Raw genomic sequence first — 19,339 nt, forward strand, 5'->3', positions numbered from 1 at the left:
CAGAGATCACTCTTGGCGATGCTCAGGGAATCATATGGGATGCCAGGGATTTAAATTAAGTCAGCCACCTACAAGGCAAGCACCTTCCCTGCTGTACTGTTGCTCCAGCCCCCACAGGACTGTCCAAATTGAGGTGCCCACTGGGTCTGGAGCGATAGCACAGCAGGTAGAGTGTTTGCCTAGCATGCGGCCAACCAGGCTCATTTCCTGGCACCCCCTCTGGTTCCCTGAGACTTCCAGGAGTGACTGCTGGGTGTGGCCCCCAAACAAAGCAAAACAAATTGTGGCGTCTGCCCTCTCAAGCCTGCCATGGGGTTATCGATGACGCCATACTCCAAATCCTTTGTTATTTCAACTGATTTCATGGCAGCTTCCCCAGGACCAGACTACATTTGCTCACCTGTAGAAACAAACCATCCATCCTGGAAAGCTTTTGCCTGAGAAGGCTACAACTGGGCCACATCAAGCTCCACTTCTACTCCTCCTTTCCCTGCTATTTCCACATCTGTGCTGGCTTCCTTCACGGAGGTCTGAACCCCTCTAAGTCATCCAAAAAAATTGGAGCCAACTTCTTCCAAAATCTTGCTAATACTGTTCTCTTGACTTCCACCCATGAATTGGAAGCTTTCTCCCCTAGCATCCATAGCCCCGGGATTCTCCCTTAATGTAGGCTATAGAGATAGTCCAGCAAGTAGGGAGCTTGTCTTGTATGCAACTGACCAGGGTTCGATACCTGGCATCCCATATGGTCCTTTGACCACCACCAGGAATGATTTCTAAGTGCAGAGCCAAGAGGAAGCCCCGAGTATCACCAGTGTGGCCCCCAAACAATACAAATAACAATAATAATAATAATGAAGCACTGGAAGCACTGTCCTCCCGTTCATGTATTTGCTCGAGCGGGCACCAGTAACGTCTCCATTGTGAGACTTGTTTTACTGTTTTTGGCATATCAAATACGTCACGGGTAGCTTGTCAGGCTCTGCTGTGTGGGTGGGATACTCTCGGTAGCTTGCCAGGCTCTCCAAGAGGGGCGGAGTAATTGAACCCAGGTCAGCTGCGTGCAAGGCAAATGCCCTACTCATTGTGCTATCACTCCAGCTCATAATAATAATAATAATAATAATAATAATAATAATAACAATAATAATAATAAAAGAATTGTGAATCCCATTTCTGTGTTCATTTGCAGCACTATTCATAATAGCCAGAATCTGGAAACAACCTGAGTGCCTGAGAACAGATGATGACTGGATAAAGAAACTATGGTACATCTACACAATGGAATACTACACAGCTGTTATGAAAAATGAGGTAAAGAAATTTACCTATACATTGATGACCTTGGAGAGTATCATGCTGAGTGAAATGAGTCAGAAGGAGGACAAATATAGAAGGACTGCATATTTTTTATGAAACACTAAAAAAACAGTATGAAACTAATATTGAAGACCAGGGAAAACAGTCCAGGAGGACTGGTCAATGGTTGGAAATTGCTATAAGGGTGTGGGTGGTGGAGGGTGGTTAAGATAGAGGAGGGTCCATTATGACAACATTAGTTAGAAATGATCACTCTGGACAAGAACTGAGTGTTGAAAGTAAGTAAAGGGATATACATGATAACCTTTCAGCATCTGTATTGCACACCATGATGTGTAAATGAGACAGAGAGAGAGAGAGAGAGAGAGAGAGAGAGAGAGAGAGAGAGAGAAGAGAGGTGCCTGCCATAGATGCAGGCAGGGTTGGGGGGGGGTTGGAGGGATGGGAGGGAAACTTGGGACACTGGTGCTGGGAAATTACACTGGTGGAGGGATGGGCATTGGAACATTATATGACTGAAACCCAATCATGAACAGCTTTGTAATGCTCTATCTCACAGTGATTTGATAAAATTAAAAATTAGGGGGTGGGGGGAAAGAGAATGGTGAATCCTTTCTAGAAGGTTCGTAATGGACTTTTCCCAGGTTCACTGGTGACTGACTATCTATGACAATGATCGCCTACAAAATGAATTTCTCTAATAGCAAGCAGCTTAATACAACTCCTTTATCCAAGGGTTGCAGAATAGAGCTTGGGTTAGCAGGTATGAAAATCCTGTTAGGGCTGGAGTGATAATACAGTGGGTAGGGCATTTGCCTGCTCGTGGCCAACCCAAGTTTGACCTCTAGCACCCTATACGGTTCCCTGAGCCCTCCTGGAGTGATCCCTGCATACAGAGACAGGACTAAACCCTGAGCACAGCCAGGTGTGCCCCTGTCCACCCCAAAATAGACCTAAAAATAAGAAACCGTGCTAATCTCTCTGTATACCCCCATCAGAACTCCTTGTGACCTCATGTTCTATCAATGAGCAATAATAGTTTGAAATATAAAAACTAAAGGGAAGTTTTTTCTGAGTAGCAGTTCTCAAATACAATCTGGTTGACCTCTTGCAAACCCTCAGTTCCCTGCAGGGCTGTCACCATGTTTCCAGAGCACAGGCCCAGTCAGTCAGCCCCGCCCTCAGAGCCCTGGAATTTCCAGAATGGTCAGTGAGCAACAGTCATAGACACGATGGACCTCAGAGCACCATCGGCATGGGCCCTGGCAGGAGTCCGCCTGTGCTCTGCCCATTCTGGGGTCTCCCTGGCATTTGCCCCCAGCAGGCGGCTGTCCCGTGGGGCTGGAGCCCTGTTTGTAGAACCGTCCTCCTCAGTGCCCTAGAGAACCCGCTGTGCACAGTCAGGGAGACGCTCCTCTCCTCTGCCCTCCTGGCCACCTCAGTCTGCTCCGTCTTCTCTCGGGATGCTTACTCTCTCAGCCTGCAGAGAACTGAGGAGAGGCAGAGCCTCACCCTGGCCCAGGCTTTGGCCTCAGGGCCAGCTGCGGCAGGTCTGGGCTTCCATCCATATCAGCCGTGAGGATGCCTCACCTCCTCTAGGTGCGCTCCCTCGAGAAGCCCTTTCTGTTGCCTTCTAGAATGTTCCCTTCGCAGTCACCACTTGGCTGGCCATTTTTTCAGATTTGCGACCTGCCTTCCTCACTCAGTTTCTCCATTCCTAGCTTTGGGTGAGCGGGACATGAAGGAGAGATGAGGGGCTCTTCACGGGGGTCAGTCATTGGCCCAGTTTCCCGCTGCTGCATGTCAGGAGAGACGGGGACAGACACGGGCCAGGGGGTCAGGGAGCCCGACACAGCTGAGGGCAGGAACGCAGTGCTGTGTGATTATGGGGCCCACGATGGCCAGAGTGACACCAGAGGAGGTGCCTGACCACAGACAGGGATGGGAAATACTACACCAGTTGCCAAAGATGAAAAAAACGGCTACTGCCAGGGACAGGGCGCCACAGACATGCTCACACTCGGCATCCCCATGCCTTCAACTTGCCAAGACACTTGTTGAGAAGGCCTTTGGAAACACTGTGCGCCTATAAATGAAGGACGGTAGAATTAGAACATCACTCTGCAGTCCCCGCAGGAAGGCTGACTCTAGGTGATGACCTTGGTGACGACCAACCTGAGGACAAGCATGCCCAGAGGACAGCGTGTGCCCCTGGCCAGCAGGACGCCTGCCCTGGGGAGTACGGTGACCCAGATCAAACCTGAATCTGATTGAGCCTCCAGTCAGATCCCAGAGCTGCAGATGGGCACAAGTTGCACGATGCCGACCTGGGGAGAGACCAAGCGTCAAGTCCTCCCCCAGGTGACAGGTAAGCAGGGAGTACCTGTAAGAGAAACATGCAGTCATTTTGCTAAGGGACAAAACATAGCAGGAGGACTGGAGACCCCAATTTGAGCCCAGCACCTCATGTGGTCCCCCAAGCACTACCAGGGGTCACTTCTGGGCACAGAGCCAGGAGTAGGCCTAAGAGCCCCAGGTGTGAAGCCAGAGCAATAATACAATGGGGAGGGCACTTGCCTGGCATGCAGCTGACCTGGATTGGATCCCCAGCACCCCATATGGTCCCCCAAACCCCACCAGGAGTGATCCCTGAGTGGAGAACCAGGAGTAAGTCCTGAGCACTGCTGGGTGTGACCCAAAACCAAACCAAACAAAACAGCACCCCAGGTGTAGTCCAAAAATTAAAGAAAAATAGAAGTACCAGGAGGATGGTTAGGAAAACAGCAACTTGCCCAGCTGTGCCGTGTGCATGGCTAGTTTGGCCCTTTCCCTTCTCTTTGCTGTTACTGCAATGACCCGGGTTAGACACACACATTCTGCACACACACTGGCTGGGTCTCACTTGTCTGCAGGGCTCATGCACGTACAGTATAAGGTGCTTGCCAGCTAACTCGCGTGCTAGCTCTAAGCCACAGTGCTCACACACTGAGCTGAGGGCTCACGCACTTTATTTTTTCTTTTTGGGTCACACCTGGCGATGCACAGGGGTTACTCCTGGCTCTGAACTCAGGAATTACTCCTGGCAGTGCTTAGGGGACTGTATGGGATGCTGGGGATTGAACTCGGGTTGGCCACATGCAAGGCAAATGCCCTACCTGCTGTGCTATCACTCCAGCCCCTCACACACTTCCATGACAGTGCTCGCCCACACCTGCCTGTGGCACTTCTGACACCGCACGCTCTTATGGGGGGGGGTCCCAGATAATGGAGTCCCAGGGACCCCACTTGGCATATAAGGGTGGTGAAGGGATGAACCCTGGGCCTTGTGCATGCAAGGCAGGTGCCTCTGGCCTCTGAGACCAATCTGGCCAGATGTCTGATTTCCATACAGGACTAGGTCAGCTACAGAGAGATTGGTAGTTCTGGCGGATGGAGGAAGCAGCCACAGATGCCCTCTGTGACCAGGGTACCAAGGTCACACTCATAAGATTTGCTAATCTGGGGATGGAGAGAGAACTCAAGGGCCCAGAGCACAGGCTTTGCAGGTTCGGTCCCCAATATCACACGGTTCCCCAAGTACCAAATCAACTGTGAGTAGCTTTTGAGCACTGCTAGGTTTGGGCCAAAAAATAAAACTAAAACAAAAACAAAACAAAACAAAACAAAGGGGTTGGAGAAGATTTCCTGACTTTTTAGAAATATATAACAAAATGAGGGTTGGGGAGATAGTTCAGAGGGCAAGGTGCTCACCGGGCATGCAGCTCACCTGGGTATCACTTGGTCCCCCGGACATCACTAGGTGCAGCACTGGAGGTTTCCAAACACCACCAGGGTGGTCTGGGAAATCCTCAGAACCCCCAAGCACCCTCCCCCACATCCACGGTCCCACTGCCAGCCCAGTTGCTGGGAGAAGCACCTGCGCGGCCCTTCCCTTTTGGCAACCGGCCTCCCCAGCCTCCCCCCAAGAAGGAAGAGAAACCCAAATAATTATGGATAAAATATGAGTGTCTGGGATTTGCTTCCAGATAACCAACTGGAACAGAAGAAGTGGGGCAGGTCGTAGATACCTCAAGGTTGGACAGGAAGCTGGATGGCGGCCACCGTCTGTGACATCTGTGAAAGTTTCCATAAAAATAAATAAATAAATAAATAAATCACAAAAAAAAAGTCAAAGCCCCCTTTACCAAATGCGGCAAGAACCCGGGGTCTCTTAGGCTTCTGCTCTGTCCAAGTGGCCTGAGTAGGACTCTTCTTCCCAATATTCCTTCTTTCCTCCAGCTACTTCTCGTGGCCCTGACCAAACCACACACCACCCCCCCCACGCCCGACCTCCCTGCCTGACACACCAGCCTGCATCTGATGAAGGACCGTCAGGCCCCAGGCAGGGGGAACCCCGTTTGGGGCTACACCCTGGCACCACAGCCAGCTTTGGGGGCTTGAGGTGAGAGCACTCCACACCCTCCCTGCGGCAGTGTGAGAGAGTGGGGAGGGGGCTCCTATCTGGCTCACTCTCGTGGCTGGCACAAGCCAGACGGGACATAAGCAGAACCTGGCTCTGAGAGACGCAGGTTCGAGCCTCAGTTCTCCTAGTATATGTGTTCGTTTCCCTGAGCTTCAGTCTTCCCACCTGTGGATCGGGGGCACAAGCCCCTTCCTCTTTGTTGTGTGTGAAGCACAGTGCCAGGCTGCAGTGGGGTCTCCCCACGTGGTTATTTCTGGGGCTGCTTCCTCCATCCTCCAGAATGCAGAGAGGACTTCTTCCTGCAGAGCACTTCCAAGAGAGGCTCTGGTGATGGTATATCATCTCCTGGGGCACGTTCTCCAGGATTTTTTTTTTGCTTTTGTTTGTTTGTTTGCCTGCTTGCTTGCTTTTTTGGATCACACCCCGCGATGCACAGGGGTTACTCCTGGCTCTGCACTCAGGAAATACTCCTGGTGGTGCTCAGGGGACCATATGGGATGCTGGGAATTGAACCCAGGTTGGCCGTGTGCATGGCAAATGCCCTACCCGCTGTGCTATCTCTTCAGCCCCCAGGATTTCATTTTGACCCACAGAACACTGGTGGGGAAGATGCATTCGCCTGTGATGACCTCAAGAGGTGATTCTCTGGCAGCCTGACAAATTGAAAGGCAGGGGAAGCCTTAGAATTTCTTCTGGGAGGGGCTGGAGTGATAGCACAGTGGGTAGGGTGTTTGCCTTGCACAGGCCAACCTGGGTTCGATCCCCTACATCCTATATGGTCCCCCAAGCACTGCCAGGAGTAATTCCTGAACAAAGAGCCAGGAGTAACCCCTGAGCATCGCTGGGTATGGCCCAAAAAGCAAAAAAAAAAAAAAAAAAGAAAAAGAAATTCTTCTGGAAGTATGGTCTCACATAGGCGGGAACTGGTCCCAAACAAGTCTTTACTCTAAAGAAGCAGCTGTGGGCCTGGAGTGATGGTTCAGTGGGGAGGTGTTTACCTTGTGTGGCTGACCTGGGTTCCATCCCTGGTATCCCAGAGGGTCCCTCCAAGCACTTCCAGGAGTAATTCCTGAGTAAAGAGCCACAAATACTCCCTTGGCATCACCCAATGTAACCCAAATACAAAAAAAAAAAAGAAAGAGAGAGAGAGAGAAATAGAGATGTGCAGACCATCTATGAAAAGAGATTTAAGTAACTTTTGGTTAAATTTGGTTAAATTTGGTTAAATTTGGTTAAATTTGGTTAAATTGGGCTGGAGCGATAGCACAGCGGGTAGGGCGTTCGCCTTACACGCGGCCAACATGGCCGACCCGAGTTCGATTCCTCCGCCCCTCTCGGAGAGCCCGGCAAGCTACCGAGAGTATTCGATATGCCAAACAAGTAACAACAAAGTCTCCAATGGAGACGTTACTGGGCCCGCTCGAGCAAATCGACGATCAACGGGAGGGCCTTTACCTTTACCTTTTACCTTGGTAAAAAAGGCTGGAACGATAGCACAGCGGTAGGGCGTTTGCCTTGCACGCAGCCGACCTGGCCGAGCCAGGTTTGATTCCTCCGCCCGTCTCAGAGAGCCCAGCAAGCTACCGAGAGTATCTCACCTGCACGGCAAAGCCTGGCAAGCTACCTGTGACATATTCGATATGCCAAACACAGTAACAACAAGTCTCACAATGGAGACATTACTGGGCCTGCTCGAGCAAATCGATGAACAATGGGAGGACAGTGCTAGACAGTGCTTGGTAAAAAATGTATTCCGCGCCAGGCTGTTTCCCCTTGGGGTGCCCCAGAGGACACATCATGGGACACTTCCTACCCGTTGTCCATAATTACCACACCCTGTTTGGTGGAGTTCAGACAGTAGGCAACAGATCATAGAGTGCCTGGCAAGCTACCAAGAGTATCCCGCCCACAGGGGCAGAGCCTGGCAAGCTACCTATGCGTATTCGATATGCCAAAACCAGTAACTATAACAGGTCTCATTCCCCTGACCCTGAAAAAGCCTCTAATTGTTGGGAAAGACGAGTAAGGAGAGACGGCTAAAATCTCAGGGCTGGGATGAATAGAGACATTACTAGCACCCGCTCGAGTAAATTGATGAACAATGGGATGACAGTGATACAGTGATTGGTAAAGTAAAAAGTAAAGTAAAGGCCCTCCCGTTGATCGTCGATTTGCTCGAGCGGGCCCAGTAACATCTCCATTGGAGACTTTGTTGTTACTGTGTCTGGCATATCGAATACTCTCGGTAGCTTGCCGGGCTCTCCGAGAGGGGCGGAGGAATCGAACTCGGGTCGGCCATGTTGGCTGCGTGCAAGGCAGATGCCCTACCCGCTGTGCTATCGCTCCAGCCCTAAGTTGGGATTGGAGTGATAGCACAGGACACAATTATCACAGGAAACTGGAAAGTAGGGTGTTTGCCTTGTACGCAGCTGACCCGGGTTTGATTCCCAGCGTCCCATATGGTCCCCCGAGCACCGCCAGGAGTAATTCCTGAGTGCATGAGCCAGGAATAACCCCTGTGCATCACCGTGTATGACCCAAAAAGCAAAAAATAAATAAATAAATAAGTTGGTGGAGATCTTGCCAGCACCATCCCCGACTCTGTGTGAGATGCAGCAGAACGGGACACAGGACCGGGGCGAGAGCACAGAGCACTGCAGCACCGGGTTAAGCCCCAGTGGTGCCACACGGTCGCCAGAGCACAGAGTCAGGAGCAGTCTCCAACACCGCCAGGTGTGACCCAGAAACAAAGGGAAAAAAGGAAGCAAAACAAAATGAAACGGAGCTGACTCTCGGTGGGGGGGGCCGGGGGGGAGCGGCTGGACCCTTGCAAAGGGGGTAATGTCAAGTGACACAGATTCAAAGCCGCAGGTGAAATGGGCAACAAAAGACAAACCAGATACACAGGGCTGCAAAATCAGAAACTTCTGGGCACCGAGGGACACAAAGAACGGGATGAAAAGGCACCCTGCCGAGTGGGAGAAAATATTTGCGAATCAGATATGTGATAAGGGATGAATGCCCAGAAAACAGAAAGAGCTCCACGACTCCACAACCCAAAGCAAACACGGGGACTTGAATGGCTGCTTCTCCCAAGCACACGCACAGATGGCCAATAAGCACATGAAAAGATGTTCAGCTCATCATCGGGAATGCAAATGAAAGCCACAAGGAGATGCCACCCCAGCCACAGTAGACCATGGCTGTCAAAAGCCCAGGGGCTGGGGCTGCAAAGACAGTGCAGAGGGTTAGGCGCTTGCCTCACACACCCCTGACCTGGGTTCGATCCCTGGCACGGCAAATGAGCAGTGCCAGGAGTGAGTCCTAGGTGCAGAGTTGGAGTGAGTCCTGAGCGCAGAGCCAGAAGTGAGCCTGAGTCCAGAGTCAGGAGTAAGCCCCGAGCACAGGACCAGGAGTGAGCCCTGAGCCTAAAGCTGAGGATGAGTCCTGAGCGCAGAGTCAGGAGCGAGAGCCCTGAGCACAGAGCCAGGGGTAAGCCCTGAGCACAGCCAGGTATGACCTCCCCCATCCCACCCCAAGAAGCAACAAGAAACCCAAGGGCTGGTGAGTGAGCTTGTAGGACTAGACTAGCACAGGACTTGCCTGCTGGGAGCCTGGGTTAGAGCTCCAAGCATGGGAGCGGTCCCTCAAGCACCATCAGGAGTGACCCCTGAGCACAGTGGCAGAAGTGGCCCTTGGGCACTGCTGTGCATGTGTGGCCCCCCAAAAAACAAACAACCCTGAGAACTAGGAGGAATTGGAATCCTGGTACCCTGCCTGTGGGAATCAGAAAGGACACTATTATCATATAGAAAACTGGAAAGTGAGGCCTTAAAAATTAGAAATAGACTAGCCCTAAGATCCAGCCAGTCTACCTGCAGGTGTATTTCTGGGAGAATAAAGGCAGGGATGATGGGCAGCATCAGTGTGCCCATGCCAGCAGCAGTATTCACCAGTGCCCCAAACAAAACAAACAGAAAAGATAATACAAATAAAGCTAAATAAAGGAATTTCTTTCCATTCTTTTTATGGGTGCTCAAGCGGGCCCAGTAACGTCTCCATTGGAGACTTTGTTGTTACTGTGTCTGGCATATGGAGCGATAGCACAGCGGTAGGGCGTTCGCCTTACAAGTGGCCAACATGGCCGACCTGAGTTCGATTCCTCCGCCCCTCTTGGAGAGCCCGGCAAGCTACCGAGAGTATTTGATATGCCAGACACAGTAACAACAAAGTCTCCAATGGAGACGTTACTGGGCCCGCTCGAGCAAATCGACGATCAACGGGAGGGCCTTTACCTTTTACCTTTACCTTTTTAGGGGTATAGAGGGATTTGGGCCACACCCACGAGTGCTCAGAGCTTACTCCTGGCTCTGCGCTCAGGGATCACTCCTGGAAGGCTCGGGGAACCATATGGGGTTCTGGGGACTGAACCAGGGTTGGCTGTGTGCAAGCGCTTTGCCTGCTGTGTTCTTTCTCTGAACCCTCTTTTGAGTTTTGTTTAAATGCTGTAGATGTGTATGATGGCACCAGTTAACCCTAAGGATGCTAAGGGAAATAATCCTGTCACAAATGGACTACTGAGGGGCCAGTGGGGTAGAGCCTTGAGCATTGCTGGCGTGGCCCTAAAAAACAAACAGAACCAAAAATCCCAAATGAACCAATGAGATCTGTCCCATGGAAGGTTCCTAAAGACAGAGTAAGCATTCACGGGGGTTCACAATTTCAGTTTTACAAGGTGAAATGTTTGGGGGTCAGAGATGGAGTGACAGTCAAACCACCACATGAATGGACTTGAGACCACAGAACTGCATCCTCAGGAAAGGGAGTTATGGCAAAGCAGATGTATTTCACCATCATTAGGAGAACCATCTGAGAGCCACGAAGAGTGCAGAGAAGGAACTTGCCGCTGCTGACAGTGGTACAAATCCTGGCACTACATAAGGTCTGGGCTCAATGGGGTAGCTCTCCAAAATAAAAGACAATGGTATAAAGAGAGGAACATGGCTGAACATTTTCAGAGGAGAACGCTCGGCAGTGCTCGGAGCTTACTCCCAGCTCTGCACTCGGGAATCACTCGTGGTGGTATTTGGGGGAACCCTATGGGATGCCAGGGATCGAACCCTGGTCCGCTGCATGCCAGGTAAATGCCCTCCCCTCTCCACTGTACTTCGCTCATGGCTGAATGCTTTGATTGAAATGGTCGCAGAAGCTGCAAAAAATAAAAATATTTAGGGGCTGGAGCAATAGCAAAATCGGTAAGGTGTTTGCCTTGCATGCGGCTGACTCGGGTTTGATTCCCAGCATCTCGTATGGTTCACCCAGCACCAACGGGAGTAATTCCTGAGTGCAGAGCCAGGAGTAACCCCTGAGCATCACTGGGTGCGACCCCCCCAAAAAAATTAGATTTATGAATTCTTTTTCCCCAACATGTTATGGCTGTCCATCTGAAATGATGACTGAGACAGTGGTTGTAGTGTGGCAGGTGACGCCCAGCTCAGACACTCCTGGTCTGAGGTCAGTATGGGTCTGTGTCCTCGCCTTGAGCTGACACCCTCAGGGTGGCCGGAACCACTCTCGGGGGATAGTATCAGGAGGAAGTTCCACCCCGCCCTGCATGTTGAGGCCCCCACAGAGCATCTCCCTCCCGCCCCTCATCCACCGGGGGCTCCCCATGAACCCGACCCCTCAGACAACCCCGCACTGTCCCAGGCTCCAGGACAGTCCAGAGCCCAGAGCCCCTGTCCCACTGCGCCTGCCCCCTCCCTGTGAATGTTCCATCGCCAGTGAGAAATGGGCTGGCCCAGACCAGGATGCACACATCTGCGTCAGCACCACAAAACTCTTTCTACGGAGGGTCCCTCAGGCAACCACTGGCTCATGAATGTGAGTTTCCCGCCCCCAAGGGACGCTGGTCTCCAACCCAGTGGCCATCAGGGGCTTCAGGCAGAAGGGTGGACTCGTGCCGGCCCCACCAGCTTGATACTGATGACGACCGAGACACCGTCACAGCAGCCTCAGCAGTCACCTCTAGCACAGCGCCTGGAGGTCCCGGGGAACCGCCTCTCAGGCCCTTGGCCACTCCCTGGCCACTGCATCTCCACCCCCAAAATCCAGGTGCCCACCCCTGGCCACTTCACTAGCCAGGCTGAATGGCCCCAGAATCTTCCTCCCCCTCCTGGGGGGGAAGTAAGGAAGAAAAGGGAGGGATGAAGAAGAAGAGAGGGACTGATGATTCAGAAATGGGCAATCAGGAGCCTGGAGAGAGAGAGAGAGAGAGAGAGAGAGAGAGAGAGAGAGAGAGAGAGAGAGTACAGCGGGTGAAGTGTTTGTTCTGCATGTGGCTGACCTGGTTCTGTCCCCAGCACCCAGATGGTCCCTGACACCACCAGCCGTATATTCCTGAATGCAGAGCTGGAAGAAAGCCCTGAGCACTGCCAGTATGACACCCATTTGGAAAGGAAAGAAAGAAAGAAAGAAAGAAAGAAAGAAAGAAAGAAAGAAAGGAGGGAGGGAGGGAGGGAGGGAGGGAGGGAGGGAGGGAGGGAGGAAGGAAGGAAGGAAGGAAGGAAGGAAGGAAGGAAGGAAGGGGGAGGGAGGCAGAAAGAGAAGAAACAAAGGAAAGAAAGAGAGAGAGAAAGAAAGAAAGAAAGAAAGAGAGAGAGAGAAGGAGGGAGGGAGGGAGGGAGGGAAGGAAGGAAGGAAGGAAGGAAGGAAGGAAGGAAGGAAGGAAGGAAGGAGCAGTCATTGGGTCAGAGAGAGAGAACAGCAGACAGGGTGCTTGCCTTTGCATGCCACTGACCCGGGTTCAATGCCCAGTCTCCTGACTGGTCCCCCCTGGCCCCCAGGAGTGATCCCAGGAGTAAGCCCTGAGCACCATTGGGTGTGACCAAAAAAAAAAAAACCCAAAACAAAAACTAGCAATCAGACTCGTCTCAGACAGGGAGCAGTCACTTGGAGCCACGCCCACCGGCTGGAGCAGTGAGGCCCAGCTTAGATTCCAAGGGTACAGAAGCCCCCCTGACTTGGAGACCCCCTGCCCTCCCTATGACCCTGAAGGGTCCCTCCCCACTACTCCTTCCTGCTCCTGCTCCCTGATGGCTGGGATTCTCGCTGCAACTGCAAGGGACAGGGGTGGCCGAAGACAGGAACTCCTGGTTGCCACAAGCAGGGAAAGCCCAGGTGTCTGAAGAGGAAGGAGGCAGAGCTAAGCTCTCTTAGGAGGTGAAGGCGGGCTTCCTGGAGGCGGTGACATATACACGGAGTGAGAAAGAATGGCCAGGAGTGAGCTGGGAAGAGTTCAGAGGGATCCTTCCCGGCAAGTGGGAGAGAGGGCAGGATTGCTCCAAGGCTGCTGGAGAGGCTGAACGCGGGCCAGTGTGCTTGGCAGGGTGTGCAGCGACGGGGAAGGCGGCCCCGGGCCAGGAGGCCTTCCAACCCTCCAACCGCGCGGAGGCTTCTAGACTCCGAGGCTTTTTCTGGCTCTGGAAAAGTCTGAATTCCCGAACTCTTCCAGGGAGAAGCACCCTGCCGGGCAGATCCTGTGGCCTGAGGCCTGGGGGAGAGGCAGAGGTGGGGACGGAATATTCTGGCTTTTCTGTGCACGTGGAACAATGGCCAAGCTGTCCATGGAGGACCACAGCACCCCGCTTCCCGACCCCCCTCCCCACTGCAGCTGCCCCCCACCACCCACAGGTACAGCTGACCAGCCATACACGCTGGCCCGGCTCTGCTGCCGTCACCCTGGGCCACGCACTTCCCCGCTCAGAGCCTCAGTTTCCTCATCTTTGCAGTGGGTATGTGAGATCTGGGCATTGCAGGGCCGGGAGGGGGAATGGCGGCAGGAGGGGTCATGAGGCCAGGCTCAAGGGTGCCCCCTGCCTGGTCTACGCTGCGGCTGGCCTGCAGCCCATCTGGCTCCCCGGCTCCAACCCGAGGCCAGACTGTTCCGGGACAGACGCTAGTCAGCCCCTCAGCCCGGCGCTGACCGCCCTCCTTTCCACAGCAATGTGCATCTCGCCTTCGGAAGAGCCCCTCCTTCCAGCGAGGGTCCGGCAGGGTTGCTCGGGGGACACATTCCAGAAAGAATAACTCTGTGTAACATGAAACCCTGGATCTGGAAACACAACCTCGATGGGAAATGAGGGGATAAGGGGCTGCTCTGCAGACGGCCCAACCTCACAGCACACAAAAGGGATATTGAGACCCCCCCTGGCCTCCCACCTCGGGTCTTGGCCCTCTCTCCCCTCGGCCAGGGATCTTCAATAGCTCACAATGCACCCGGGGCATTATCCCAGATCAGCCCTCCCCTGGCCCCCCCACCCCCCGCCCTTGGGTTCAAGTCCAGATGCCTCAGCAGGACCACCCTCCAGCCCCTGCTTACACTTGCGTGTCATCCTAGTGCAGCCCCAACTGATTAAGTGCTTTCCTGCCTCAGGACCTTTGCATGTCCGGCAGCCCTCTTGCCCCTCTAGCAGGCCACTGTCCACCCTTCCCAATCCAAAAGCCCACAGAGCTGGCTGAAACTCCAAGCATAAAGCAGAGTTGAGAGATCATGCCCACTTTGCAGGGAAGGAAACTGAGGCCTGTTGAACCATGTGGTGGGGTCCCAAGCCAGGCCAGACAGCCTGCAGCATCTCTGAGCCCCCAGAGAAAGGGACTAGCTGCACCCCCACCTGAACGGGGGCAGGACCTGCTCAGACACGAGGGCTGAGAAAAAGTGGGGATACTTTCTCTGAATGTCCGAGACTCTGGGTTCTACCCCGAAGTCAAGAAGAGTGGGGGGCTGGAGCAATAGCACAGCAGGGAGGGTGTTTGCCTTGCACAAGGCTGACCTGGATTCGAGCCCTGGCAACCCACAGGGTCCCCCAAGCATCTCCAGGAGTGATTCCCGAGTGCAGGGCCAAGAGTAACCCTTGAGCATCACTGTGTGTGCCATGCCCACCCCCCAAAAAAAGGAAGAGGAAGAAGGAGGAGGGGGAGGAGGAGGAGGAGCAGGAGGAGGAAGAGGAGAGGAGAAGGAAAAAGAGGAGAAAAGAGGAAAGGAGGCAATGAGGGGTACAGCAGATTCGCTGAAGCCACAGCCATATGACCCCCCATGCCTTGCGTGGCCCCTCCTGCAGATCCAAGCAAGACCACAGGCCTCTGTTTTCTCCTCCAGAAAGTGGACTGAACAATTCTCCTTCATAGGCACATTGTAGCAATACAGGTGAGGCCCAGCCTGGGGGTGGCATGGTGCCCCCTCCTGTCCTTGCTCTGTGTCTGGGGAGCCTACACCACCCCCCTCCATCCTAGCGGGCTTGCATCCCAAGAGGTTAGGCTGCTGGGGCCTGGGAACCCTCTACGCCTGTTTTTTAAGTGAGGCTTCTGTCTCCCAGCATCCCCTCTGGGCAAAGGCCGGCCTCCGCTCTGCTGGGAAGGGGCAGGAGGCCAGGGACTCAGGTCCGGCGAGCCCAGAGGCCCAGGCTTACAAAGCTGGAGACTGAGGAAGGGATTCCGGAAGATAACTGTGCCTCGCCACTCTCGAAGGGGCCGCTTCTTTCCCTGCTTGGGGGCCTGAAGGTTTCCCCTCTAGGGGGCTGTGAGACAGGAGGGGTGAAGATGGAGGGGGGGGGCAGAGGGGAAAGCTACAGATTTGTGGCGGGCGTGGCCGACACTAGTACTCCCTGGCCCCGTGAGTGGGGTTAGCAGGCAGGGGGCCGGGCAAAGGGCAGCTTCGGGTGACCAATATCCCGTGGGAACGAGGGGACAAGGTGTCCCGCGCCCCTTCCATGCCGAGTCTCATGATGGAGTTGTAATGAGGACGGTCTAATCTCTGGTACCGTTTATATCAAGTTGGGGAGGAGAGAATACAGTGGGTAGGACCCTTTCCTTGTGTGCGGCTGACCCAGGTTCCATCTCCAATACCATGTATGCCCCCCTGAGCTGCTCCAGGAGTAATCCCTGAGCACAGAGCCAGGAATAACCTCTGTGCCACACCCCAGCAAAAAAAAAAAAGCCAAAAATAACCCAAAAGTCAAGCTGGGGCTGGAGAGATAGTTAAGACATTTGCCCTGTGGGGGCTGGAGCAATAGCACAGTGGGTAGGGCGTCTGCCTTGCACGCGGCCAACCCAGGTTCGATTCCCAGCATCTCATATGGTCCCCTGAGCACTGCCAGCGGTGATTCCTGAGTGCAGAGACAGGAGTAACCCCTGTGTGTCGCCAGGTGTGACCCAAAAAGCCGCCCCCCCCCCCAAAAAAGACATTTGCCCTGCATGCTACAACCCACGATCTATTCCAGGCACCACATACGGTGCCCTGAGTCCCCCAGGAGTGACCCCTGAGCACAGAATCAGCAATTATCCCTCAGCAGGGCCAAGTTGGCCCAAGCACCCCCACCCCAAATTTTAAAAAATTAAATTAGAAAATATAAAGAGCAGGGGCTGGAGTGATAGCACAGCGGGTAGGGCATTTGCCTTGCACATAGCCAACCCAGGTTCGATTCCCAGCATCCCATATGGTCCCTCGAGCACCGCCAGGAGTAATTCCTGAGTGCAGAGCCAAGAGGAATCCCTGTGCATCACCGGGTGTAACCCAAAAAGCAATATATACGTGTGTGTATATATATATATATATATATATATATATATATATATTTGGAGAGCCCGGCAAGCTACCGAGAGTATTTGATATGCCAAACACAGTAACAACAAAGTCTCCAATGGAGACGTTACTGGGCCCGCTCGAGCAAATATATATATATATGAGAGAGAGAGAGAGAGAGAGAGAGAGAGAGAGAGAGAGAGAGAGAAAGTTAGTGCAAGGGATAAAGTATCACCAAGAACCGTCACTGACACCCCATGGTCCCCTGGACCTCGTTGGGGTGGCCATGTGATGCCTAGCACTGTGTCCTTGGACAATCACGTCGAGCCATTGGTCTGGGCAACTGAGAAGCATGTGGGGCCCCGTGTCTCCAGAGCACCACTCAGGAGAGGCTGAAGGTAATGCTAAGACTCAGGCCGGCTATACACACCTGCCGACGACCTTCTAGAGGAGCTGGGGAGCAGTTGGGAGGGAAGATTCTTCCTTGATCTGGACACACGGATGTCCCCTTTGTCACTGCACCTCGTGCCTTCCCTATAGGCAGCGCACTTCAAGAAAAATGCTAGGAGGGATGCAGACACTGGTGGTAGGGTTGATATTGAAATATTATACACGGGGGCTGAAGCGATAGATAGCACAGCAGGGAGGGCATTGCCTGAGGCTGACCCGCGTTCTAGTCCCAGCATCCCATATGGTCCCCCTGAGCATTGCCAGGTGTGACCCAAAAAGCCAAAAACAAATAAATAAATAAAAGAAAAAGAAATATTACATGCCTAGAACTTATCAAGAACTTTGCAAATCACAATTCTTTCATTAAACTTTGAAAATTATAAAAAAAAATGCTAACATAACTGAAGGACAAACAAACCTAGCATGCAATGCTGGGGGAGAAATTCCAGGCAGGGGCCACGTCACCTGCATTGCCTGGTGGCATCCTGGGTGCCAGCAAGACGGCAAGTGCTCTGGGTCCTGAGTGCTCCTCATTCGAGATGGGGGTTCACCCCTGCTCCCCAAGGGCAGGGGAAAGGCCCAGTCAGCCTCTTCCTGGCAGCTGTGCACCCCTACAAATACCCCCCCCCCACACACACAGGCGAATCACATATTTTTGTTGTTCAGCTGCAGAATGTGGATCATTTCATTTATTTATTTATTGCTTTTTGGGTTACACCCAGTGATACTCCAGGGTTACTCCTGGCTCTGTGCTCAGGAATTACTCCTGGCAGTGTTCGGGGGACCATAAGGGATGCCGGGGATCAAACCCAGGCTGGCTGTGTGCAAGGCAAATGCCCTCCCTGCTGTACTATGGCTCTGGTTCCACATTTTTTTCTTTTTAATTTTTTTAGTTTTGGGGTGATACCTGGCAAGACTCAGGGGTTTCTCCTGGCTCTCCACTCAGGAATCATTCCTGGAGATATGCAGAGGATCCTATGGGATGTCCGGGATCGAACCTGCATCAGCTACATGCAAGGCAAGTGCCCTCCTTGCTGTGCTGTCTCTGGCCCTGGGAATTCCATTTCTGATCAAACTGTTCCTCACCAGATTTTCTGCAGAGTTCAGACACCAGAGAATCAGGCAGACCTGGCAGTCCCCAAAGCACCCTTATTGATGATTCATTTCATTTCCCCGAGAATACCCTGAAGATGACCGTCCAAGGGCAGGCAGAAGCTGTCACTAGAAACTGCTTTCCACCAGGCCTGCAACCACGGTCAGTAAGATGGTGGTGAGTGGGGCAGCGGTCTGCTCTGGGACCGGCCCCACTCTGCCCCTCGGGCTGCCCCCAACCTCCCGCTTTTCTTTTCCTTTTCCCTTTTACTCTCCTCTCTCCAAGCACCAGCAGAAGCACCCGCCTTCTATATCGAGGGAAACGCTCCCAACAAATGCACACCGAATGCATTTATGTGCACAGACACTCATAAAAACTTTACTAGACACCAAATCATTGCAGGAAGGGGCGAGCCTCCAACGCCACGGGTCCCCGGGGTTTGGAAGTAGATTGAAGATAAAGATCAAATAGGGTTGGCGCTGGCCCCCACATCACACCTGGCCCCATGGCCCCCCAAGGACTTTCGGGGTGGAGGCCCATGAGTGCTCCTGCATTCGTGGATGTGTCTAGTTCCGGTTCATTCTGCCCGTTGCTCGGGCGTCGCCATGGGGCTGCTCTGGCCGCACACATGGTCCTTGGCCTTCTCCTTCTGGCTCGGTTCAGTTGATCGGGGAAGCCGCTGACTCCAGACGGGCTGCTGACATAGCCCAGCGCAGCCGTTTGGCAAGAAGTGCAAGGATGCTTGAGGAAAAACTATTTTTCAAAAACAAACATACCAGGGGCCCAGGAGAACAAAGTGCTTGCTTGGACTCCCCTTACCAAGGCAAGGGTCGGGCGCTTGCCTTGAATGCAGATGACTCAGGTTTGATCCCCAGAACCCCTTGTGGTTCCCAGTGCATTGCTGGACTTGCCACCCCCCCAAACCCACCCCCCCCCCCGCCCCATATACACACACAAAGTCTTAATGCTCCTCATTCTGCTGCCAGAGCCAGGGTAAGGGGAGGAGGGGCTGCCCAGGGGGCCGGGGCTGGGGGGTTGGACTGGGGGGTCCTGGACTCAGCCCGAAGCAGCCTGAAGCAGTCATGGAGGAAGAGAGGGAGGGAGAGTCTCGGAGTGTGTCTGACTCCAGCTCCGCTGGGGCTGAGGATCTCAGGGTATCCCAGCCGTCCTTCCAGCCTTCCCGGTATTTACAGAGTCCTGTCTGTGCAGGAACTGGGGTGGGGGCCATCTGGTGCCCCCCACGCCCCAAGTGGGGTAATGCCACTGTACAGACGAGGAAGCTGAGGCCAGGCTTCCCTGAGGCCTGGCACGCCCTGTTACCTTGTCACCATCCCTAGGGCAGTGAAACACTGCAGCCTCTGGGTCTGAGTGAGTGAGTGAGCTACGGCATCTCTGGCCCCACCCTGCAGGGCCCCAGGGCGGGCGGGGGGGGGGG

Source organism: Sorex fumeus, unplaced genomic scaffold, assembly GCF_029834395.1.
Source record: "Sorex fumeus unplaced genomic scaffold, SorFum_2.1 ptg000109l, whole genome shotgun sequence".
Taxonomy (NCBI): Eukaryota; Metazoa; Chordata; class Mammalia; order Eulipotyphla; family Soricidae; genus Sorex; species Sorex fumeus.